This window comes from Agelaius tricolor, unplaced genomic scaffold, assembly GCF_023055355.1.
Source record: "Agelaius tricolor isolate 1412-34295 unplaced genomic scaffold, bAgeTri1.0.p SCAF_3, whole genome shotgun sequence".
Taxonomy (NCBI): Eukaryota; Metazoa; Chordata; class Aves; order Passeriformes; family Icteridae; genus Agelaius; species Agelaius tricolor.
In genome coordinates, this window is record NW_027269263.1 from 69,647,466 (window position 1) to 69,657,560 (window position 10,095).

The window sequence follows — 10,095 nt, forward strand, 5'->3', positions numbered from 1 at the left end:
AGGGGCACCGCTGGCAGCTCGTGATGGGGAGGGATCAAAAGCACCTTTGATGATCTGGGCTGACGTGATGTGAGGGAGATTTTTCAACTGGGTCACACTTGGTGGATTCAATCAGGGTGGAAAGCACTTCCCCTGCACTGAGTGCTCAGGAATGTGTTCTTTAAAAAGCTCTTCCACACTTCTGGCTGTGCATCTCGATAAACTCCGATTTCCCTGCAGAGGCAGCCTGGGATAATTACTAAGTGAAAACTGATCTTAGCAGGAAATCAATCACTGGCCATTTCCTAATAAAATCAAACCCTGTTTGAGTGGAATTAGACCTTTGAAATTGTCCAGTCCTGCTTTTCCTGTTCTGGCACAAGACCCTCTATGCAGTTTTTCAGGAGAGCAGGCACATCCTGGTTTAGCACCTGCAGATTTCTGCTACATCACATTTTGAGGGTCACAACCACAGAGAGCCAACCTCCTCTGGGAACAAACACAAACCCAGGGATGTATTCCATGATTTTTACCAGGAGATGAGATTGAAATCAGTGGTCAGAGAGATTTGTGTCTTCCCTCCATGAGAATGGCCAGACACGAGCTGGGTTTGGTGGTTCCTGGCATGGTCTGGCTTAGAGGGGCTGCTCCAGCTGAGGGGAGGATTGGAGGGCAACCTTTAAAAAGGAGGAATGGCCGCTCCTGGTGTTGTCCTGGCTCGGTTTCTCCTCCATCTGGGCCAACCTGGCATCTCATCCACCTCCGAGCCGGGGCGTGGAGCTCCCTCCCGGCATCTCCTGAGAGTGCTGGTGAAGAAAGCACTTCCAGGAGAAACCAGGAGCTCTGTGCCAGCCAATTCCAACAGCACCAGCTTTGGGGGAGCCCAGGGACAGCCCCCACTCCCACCAAGCAACCACCACCATGCCAGTCCCAGAGCTTCTCCTGCTCTTTTCTCCACGGGGTCAGGAGAGAGAGGGCGTCCAGGTGTCCCCAGCAGGTGATTCCAGACTCCCAGTCACACAGATGCAGCTCTTCCCTTGATTTCCACATTGCATTGGCATCTCTCACTGGGTAAGTATCGTTCATTAATTCCTATTTAGGGTGAACTTGACACCTCTCCTGTATAAAACTGCGCCTAGAGGGAATCACCCCTGCGGGTCTGATAAGCAAACACCACCATTCACCGGGATAAGCTCGATTAATATCTCACTTATTACCACAACTCATTGAAAACGCACATTTAAATAGCAAAATCCCATTTTCCATGGAAAAAAAAAAAAAAAGCTCTCTTGTTCATGAGGAAAACTCTGAAGCCAACACCACAACCTGATAAAAAACTGGGGTTTCTTTTTTCCTCCAGTGGAGCACCTGCCCCTCCAGAAGCTGCTCAAGGTTTTGGATGGGAAAGACTCTCCAGGACTCGGGACACTGACTCCTGTCAGCAGCACGGCTGATACCAGGCACAAAGCAAGATAAGACACTCCAGTTTATTCCCTTCCTATCAAGATTGAAGTGAACATCTCATTTACGTGCTGGGCACAGATACGGTGACTCGAGCAACACCAGGAACCAGCTCTCGTTCCACAGCGTCCTCCTGTGGCATAACATTAGTAAAATGATCCTTTTAATTAGCACCGGGTACAAAAAAAAACCAAAAACCCAATGCTCCTGGTCTCGGCGTGAAAAGCCCTGAAATCAAATGAATTCTAGCAAACAAAGCCAAAATTCCTTCTATTAACGCGCTCTCTTTGTCACAATCTCACATCAAAGAGCAAAGAAATCCCCCTGCAGGGGAAAAACTTTCACTGTGGCAGCTCTGGAAAAGAAACCAACAGGATTTCACAGGTATTTATTAGGATAATGGCTCCTACGTGCTGCTGAGAGCTGCCATCAGGGACAATGTGACCTGCAATGGGCCCTTTTTGCAGCTAAATTTCATATATTTAGCACCAAACACCAGCAGGAAGCCACGGGGTAAACACAAGGACGAGGTGGATTCCCCTTGAAGACTCTTCTCAAGCTTTGGCACCAAGAAATGACATCCCAGTGGAATCAGCCCTCCCCAGGAAGAGTCCAAGAAAGAAAAGGGCACAATTCCCATTTGGAAAGCCACGGGAAGGGCACCACCGCATCCCAGGCTGTGGCAGCCGAGTGAAACCCAAACCTGGCAGTGAAACTGCACCCAGAACCGTGAAGCTCTGGATGGAATTCTCATTTGGCATTCCCGTGCCTGCCCCAGGCTCTGCAGGTTTCACAGGCCGCATTTGGGCTGACCCCCCCTCACCAGTACCCACCAGCAGCACCTTTTTCCCCTCAAATCTTTTTGCAGGATGTGTGGTCTGCCACAGGTTGAGGAACCAGGACATGATAAATGCCACTCTCTGAGGTAATACTTTATAACTCTTGCATTTTATTCAAAGAGCCACACAGAAATCCCAATTTTAACCTATTTTCCTCAGACCTGCAGAACCCAGGAGTCGTTCTAACAGCGTGAAGCGAGTTACTCATCTTTAGTCAATTCAGCTCTTTTAATTAACAGCCAGAAGATGTCTTTTAAGGATTCTTCCTCACCCAAGGAGCTCAGGCTGCTGCTGGTGCTGGCTGGGCACAGAGGTGCAGCCCTTGGGATTACTGCTGGAAAAGACAGAGCATGGCCCTCCCTGGCCGCTGTAAGGTGCAAATGTGCCCATTTTAATCCTCTTCCGTGGAGAGAGAGGATTAGTGGTTATGCTGGACTACCACAGGAAGAGAGAATGGGTGACACAGAAAGGTTTGAGCAACAGGGAGGGGACAGAGATGCTGTGGAGGCTCCGGGGTGGGAAGGATCACCCCGTGCCCGGCATGGACGAGCTCTGTCCAGCCTTGGCTCCATCTGGGAATATCCTCAGTTGGACAGGATCCACGGGAACATCCATCCAACTCCTGATCCTGCACAGAGACCCCAGTCCCACTCTGTGCCTGGCAGCACTGTCCAAATTCTCCTGGAGCTCTGGCAGCCTCAAGGCTGTGCCAGAGCTGATATATATATGATCTATCTATCTATCTATCTATCTATCTATCTATCTATATATATATATATATATATATATATGATACCCAGCCTGATATCCAACCTGACCCTCCCCTGACACACCTTAAAACCATTTCCTCAGATCCTGTCCCTGGTCACACAGAGCAGAGACCAGAGCTGCCCCTCCTGAGGAAGCTGCAGCTCCCAGTGAGTCTCCCCTGAGCCTCCTCTCCTCCAGGCTGGACAAACCAAGTCCCCTCAGCTGCCCCTCAGCCCCTTCCTCATCCCTGTGTCCCTCCTTTGGACACTCTCTAATACCTTTGTACCTTTTTTCTATGGTGGTGCCCAAAATGACGATGGGTCACCTTAAGGACTCAGTCCTCACAGGGCATTAACTCAAGATCAGCACGTGGTGAGAACAGACAGTACAGTCCCAACCACATTTAATTATCAAACTTCCACCAAAATGGCAGCCTGGCCACCCCTTCTTTAAGTTCAAGTGGTTCAAGAACACGTCTGCTTGGCTGCCCTGCAAAATATGCACTTGAGGAGGAAAAACTCCCCAGAAAATCCACTGGGAACTCATGAACATAAGGACATGGAGCTGCTGGAGCAAATCTACAGGAGGCCCTGGAGCTGCTGCAGGGCTGGAGCCCCTCAGTTCCCAGGGATCCAGGCTGGGAGAGCTGGGGGTGCTCAGCCTAGAGAAGGCTCCAGGGAGAGCTTCCAGCACATTCCAGGGCCTGAAGGGGCTCCAGGAGAGCTGCAGAGGGACTGGGGCCAAGGCCTGCAGGGACAGCACCCAGGGAATGGCTCCCAGTGCCAGAGGGCAGCCAGGGATGGGATCTTGGCAATGAGGAATTCCTGGCTGGGCTGGGATTGCCAGAGCAGCTGGGGCTGCCCCTGCATCCCTGCAATGCCCCAGGCCAGGCTGGACACTGGGGCTGGAGCAGCCTGGGACACTGGGAGGTGGCCCTGCCATGGCACAGGATGAGCTGTAAGGTCCTTCCAGCCCAACCCATTCCACAATTCCATGATGGCTCCACGACCCCAGAAAGGGAAACTGACCCTGTGCAAACACAGCAGGTACGTGAGAAAATCCCACCAGAAAATCCCACCTCAGTCACACTCGCAGCCTCACATTCTACACCTCCAACATTTGTGTTTTCTGGAGGGGAAAAAACAAACCTGCATTTCCAGCCCAACCACACCACAGATTTTTGCCTGCCAGCCTTTCAGGTCTGAAGCACCTCCAAGGTGGGTTTAAATGCTGGTCCCAGGTTTGCCTCTCCACGCTGACAGAGCCTGTTAGACGGGCTGGGCGCTGCGCTCTCCGTGTCCCCTCGGTGCCACACGGGCAGAGGGGACTCTGCAGACCCACAGAGAGCACCCAGAACTGAGCCATCCTGCAATTCCAGCCCTGAGCCACCCTAACCCTGTGCTTTTCCTGCCTTGAGCTCAGTATGCAAATCCTGAGGGAATTCCACACACAGGAATTCCTGTCACAACCCCACGTTCCACCTGCTGAAAATGGACTGTGGATTTTTATTTGCTGCCACATTTTGTTCTTCAGATCTTCTTCCACCACTACCTCCATCTACACACACTTCAGATTATCAGGGCTGAAGTATTCCAACCATTCCCAGGGAAATTCACTGTTTCCTTCTGGAGCAAGGCACCAAATTCACCGATTTACCCCTAAATCCATGGGAATGCTCATGATGCAGAATTCATAAGCCTGAAAATAACCCAACTTTCAACTCAAAGCAGCCACAAGAAGAGCTCTGAATCCACCAGCTCCTTCTAGGGAGGGAAGGGAGCAGCACTGTTGGAGTCCCTTCTCCTCCCAAAGGGAAATCAGGAGTTAAAGGATTTTCCTGGTGCCCAAGGAAGCGGCTGCAGAAGCAGCAGGAGACTCTAAAGGCTGACACCAAGAATAAACTTCTTCATTTACACAGCACTCCTCAGCATAAATAAAACATGGGCACTCTGGGCTGTGGCTTTGCAAGTATTTTTGACCCAGAGTATGGAGTTTTCCAAGTCATCCCTGTCTGATTCCTTTAATTAGATGGTTATGTAATGAACAGTGGGAGGGACTCAGTTACTTCTGGATTGGCTTCCTTGGTCACACTGATCACAAGCAAACGTGGTCTGTGAGTGAAAATACACTTTCATGGGTTTTTCCTTCTGTATTTGAGGTCAGGTGAATTTTGTAGGGCTGAAAAAGTTGAGTTTCCCTCCGAGTCACTGCAGGATCTGAGCAACCCATTTATTATTTATAGGCACCACAGGCAGCACACAAACAATTCACACATCTGCCAAACAAAAATAACAACAAAAATAATGCCCTAAACTAAGGAGACTCCTGCTGCCATCCTCCAGCACAAAACCAGGCTACACTGCCTGGCAAAAGCAGCACAATCCCTGAGAAAGGGTGGAAAACAGGAAGGAGACACTGGAATTCCCAGTCCTACTGAGATGGAATCCACCTGCCATCCCCAGTGTCCAAAGGGGTTTTGTACAGCTACATCTTTTTCTCCAGGAGGGAAAATCCAAGGTGGAATTTCATTGACATGAAAATGTCAGCGTGGATCAGGACGAGCTGTGAGCTGCACCAAACACAGCCTGCAGCTCCCTGGGCTCCACCTGGCAGAGCAAGGGATTCCCTCCTGGACTTCTTCTTGGATTCCTTCTCCGAGTCTGGCAAGCAACTCACCCACAGCAAACCCAGAGCAGCCTCAGAGTCCTTCCCAAAAAACTGGAACGCAGCCTGAGCTCCAAAATCCTGGGAAAAACCTCTCAGACTCTGGTGAAACGCAGGGACAGCTCCTGGCTGTAGCTGTGACATTCCCAAAGGATAACAGGCTCTGAGGTTTCCCAGAAACTGGACACATCCCAGCCAGCCCCACTGTCCAGCTGGCAACTGGAGCAGCCCCACCAGTTCTGGGGGAAAAAAAAAAAAGCAGAAGGACCAGAATTGGGGAATCCACAAATATTGAACCCTACTGCAACTGCTGCAGTGGGCACAGAACAAAGCTGAATTCCCCAAAGCTGGAAGCTCCTGGATGGTGCAGGTTTACCTGGACAGGTGAGAGGCTCCTCATGCCTGGCACAAAGCCCTGCACAATTCTGGACCTTAAAGCTTTTCTCACAGCCTTCAGGCTGGGACGTGGTGAGGGCTTCTGGGGGGAGCTTTAGTTTGAAGAGATAAAAGACACCAATGATGTTCTGAGTTCTGTAATTTGCAATATTTGTAAACTACAGGGATTTTGCCAGGATTTATTCACCTGGTCTGGATTCACAGGCAAAATGAGCTGATGAAGAGATCCATGAGAGCAGACACACAAATTTAATCACTAAAATAAGCGAGAAATGGATCAGGGCAGGGGTGTGGGAAAGCATTAAAACGACCTAACAAAAAGCTGAACTCCAAACCCTAAGAGGATGGATCCCCTTTAAACACACACAGGGTTCCACTTCATCCAAGGGAATGGCTGGAGCTGTGTCAGGGGGTTTAAGCCACATTTTGGAAAAGGTTCTTTCCCCAGAGGGTAGTGGGGCACTCAACAGTACCAGTAAAATCCCCACTGTGCATCAGAAGTTATTTTAAAACCTCCCAAGAAAGTGGTTTAAAATGATTTTATTAAACATCTTGGGCACTGGGTAATGGGTAACACAAAATATCTGAACTGTGTGGTTTTTTTCCCACAGATCAACTTCAGAAGCAGCCTAAGGAAGATAAAGTCCAAGGCTGAATTTCACAGAACTCCCTGCACTGAAAATCATCAACACAACCCCACCACTCCTACTGACAGCACAAAATGTTCTTATGTAGAAAAGGGTGAACTAAATTTTCTTGGTAAAAGGGATTCAGGAGCACAGCAGAGTTCACTGTGCCCTGCTGCCTTCCTGGAGGACAACTTCCCACATCAGAGAAAGGTAATGCATAAAAAAATAATAATTCCCAAACCCTTCAAGAGAGAGAATCTGCATGGAAACCTCCCTCCTTTGGAAAAGCAATGGAAATGTTCCCAGAGCTTGTGCATGCACATGGCAGAAGTTGGACATGACCACCCTAGAAGGGAGATGGACACCAAGAGTGGCCCCAGTGCTCCCAGTCTGGGCTCCTTCTCTCTCTCTTGGGGTTCCTTGGTTTCCCCTACAGGACTGAAATATTCCAGGCCTGAGCTTGCCAGAAGTTAAATCTCCTGGTTTAAGGCTGAAAAAAAGGTGATCCAGGCTCCTGAGAGACAGAAAAGTGATGAAACCCCAGCATGGAGAGAATCCCTCACACCAAGACACCTGTGGGCTGCAGGTGGACATCAGAGCAGCTGACCAGGCTTCTGTCCAGGGAATTCCAGCCAATTAATGGCAGGGAAAACCCCAATTAACGGCAGGAATTTAATGGCAGGACAAACCCCACAGTGGCCAAGCTCCCTTGGGAGCAAAGAGGCCTTTCCATGGAATCATGGACTGAAGCTGGGAAAGCCCTCTGAGAGCTTTGAGTTCAACCTTCAACTCAACCCTGCCGTGTTCCCCACCAAACCTCAGCTTCAGGGGCCAAACTGAACAATTCCAGGGATGGGGATTCCACCACCTCCCTGAGCTTAATCCCCCAAATTTCCCATTTTCCTGACGGAGCAGCACAGAGGTGCAACCTCCCACCCACACCAAGGACTCTCACTGGCAGGGCTGGGTTTTCCAGGATGGTTTCATTGAACCTCTGGAATGGGGTGGCCAAGGCTCCTCTGTCAGACCCCACATTTCCTAAATCCTAAAATATTCCAGGACCTGCACTAAACCCGCAGGGAGGAGGCTGAGGGCTCCCAGCTCGCTGTGTTTATGGCCTGTGCACAAGAGCTCATCAGAAAACCTCACAAAAATGATGTGAGGCTCATGGAAAACAACCAGGATGCAACAAAACTCCACAAAAGCCAGCTGAGATGCTCTGCAAAACACCAAAAACACTCCAAGAAACTACAGAGGAGCAAGAGAGGATTTAAATGAAGCCTGCACTGTGACACTTGGTGGAATCATGGAATGGTTTGGGTTGGAGGGGACCATCAATCCCATCCCATCTTCCCACCAGCCCAGGTTGCTCCAAGCCCCATCCAACCCGGCCTTGGACATTTCCAGGGATGGATGGGCAAGGTTAAAACCCAGAAAAATTCAGTTGTTACAATCCTCAGCTTCCCACAAGTACCATCATCATCATCATCATCGTGCACTTCCTCTTTCACCCTCAAGAGAAAAAAAATAAATCATTGATCCCAGTTTTACCACCAGCACAAAAATTTCAATTAAAAAGATGAACAATTCTCTCACCCATTTCCTCAATATTTGGGAAATGAAAGATCACTGTGAGAGGATTTGGAAAGGAGCAATTGTGATGTGGATGAAGGAGAAGAAAAGATGAGTTCACACTGGGAATTCTCTCAGGATGTGGGAAGAGGGTCTAAAACCGTGCTCAGAGACCAACAAGGCTTAGAAACAAAACCTCAACAGCCAGGCCCTGCCTAAGGGATTAAAAATCCCAAATTCAGGAAATAACAGTCCAGTGAAGGAGAGAAAAATAATAAAAACATAAAGCAGAGTACCCAAACTTGAACAGAGAAAACATCTCCCCACACAACAAAAATCATCTGCAGCTGAAAGAAAGCTTAGACTTGGTAACCTCAAATGTAGGAAGTCTTAAGCTGAATTATTTCTGTCCCTTAATTATTATTTACACTAAAAAGGGCCTGAGCACCTCAGTCACAGCCAGGTCTGTGCTGAGCCAGATGTTTTAGAGCCCTTTTTTGAGTATTTTTATACACAGCCAGTTACACCCCTTTTTTTATAGGCAATTTACAGCCCTTTTTTGGGTATATTAATGGAGGGGAGGTGAGTGATTAACACGGTTCAACTCGCTCCCAACCTCCTGTACAGAGGGAGGAAAATTATACGTGTGCAAAATGTAAAGAAAAATAAAGGGGAGGGAGAAAGGGGGGGGGTAAAAGGGGAAAAAAGAGGGATGAGAGGAAAAAAAAGGGGGGGGGGAAGGGAGAATGAAGGGGAACTTCATCAGTGAGCTCAGAGGTCTTTTCCAACTTAACTGGTTCTGTGATTCTGGGGCAAGGAATAGGAGGTGAAGGGGAAAAAACACCAAAGATGAAGGGAGGAAAAAAAGGGGCATGAAGAGGAACTTTATCAAGGTTGCACTCATTTATCTCTAAGCCTTTTACAAACTAATTGATTATGGGGGAGAAAGGGGAGATGAAGGGAAAAAATGGGGGTGAGGGGAAAAAAATGGGGGTGTGAAGGGAAAAAAAAGAGTGGGCAACAGGCAAAAAAAGGGGGGTTTAAAAGAAAACAAAAGGGGGGGTGAAGAGTAAAAAAAATGGGGGTGAAAGCCAAAAAGTGGGGGTGAATACAAAAAAAGTGGGTGAAGGCAAAAAAGGGGGGGGGTGAAGAAAAAAAAGGGGGGTGAAGAAAAAAAAGGGGGAGGGTGAAGGAGGAAAAAAATAGGAGGGATAATGGGTTAAAAAAAAAAAGGTGGTGAGGGCCAAAAGCAGGCAAGAAGGGGCTCCGAGAACAGCAGGGAAAAGGGCGAAGCAAAAGCCCCGCCAATGTCTGCGGCCGCGGCCCAACTTCCCCGGCCGGCCGGGCCCGGCTCAGCCCGGGCGGGAGCTCCGAGGCCTCCCCGCACCCGCCGCCCCCCGGCCCTCGCTCCCGTGGCCGCTGCCCGCGCCGCCCGTCCCGGCCCCCCCCGCGCTGCCCCGGCCCCGGGGCGGCCCCGCGGGCCCGGCGCGGCCGGGCGGTCGCGGCCGCCGGGGGAGCGGGTGCGGGCGGCGGGGGCCCCGCGTTGGTGCGGCTGCGCCGGGGCTGGAGGAGATTGCGCGGTAGGACGCTCACCTCAGAGCGGCTGCGCTGCGGCGGGCCCGCGCCGCGGGGCCGCGGCGGGCGGAGGGCGGGCGGCGGGCGAGCGGGGCGGCGGCGCGAGTCGCCCTCGGCCGCCGCGGTGGCGAGCGCGGGAGGCGGGGACCGGCGGCGGCGGCGGCGGCGGAGGAGGCCGGGGACAGCGAGAGGGGGGGAGCGGGACGTATGGCGTCATAGCGCCGCGCCGC

At 50.7% G+C, this 10,095-nt stretch overlaps 1 protein-coding gene across 1 annotated transcript in view; it reads right to left on the reverse strand.

Moving 5' to 3' along the window:
• The window catches only part of NRF1 (nuclear respiratory factor 1), a 62,630-nt gene extending 52,595 nt beyond the window's left edge, over positions 1-10,035 (reverse strand). The window contains exon 1 of the mRNA XM_071424245.1: positions 9,884-10,035. The gene's annotated coding sequence lies outside the window, so the exon portion shown is untranslated. The remainder of the gene's footprint in view (positions 1-9,883) is intronic.
• Between the last annotated feature and the right edge of the window lie 60 nt (positions 10,036-10,095).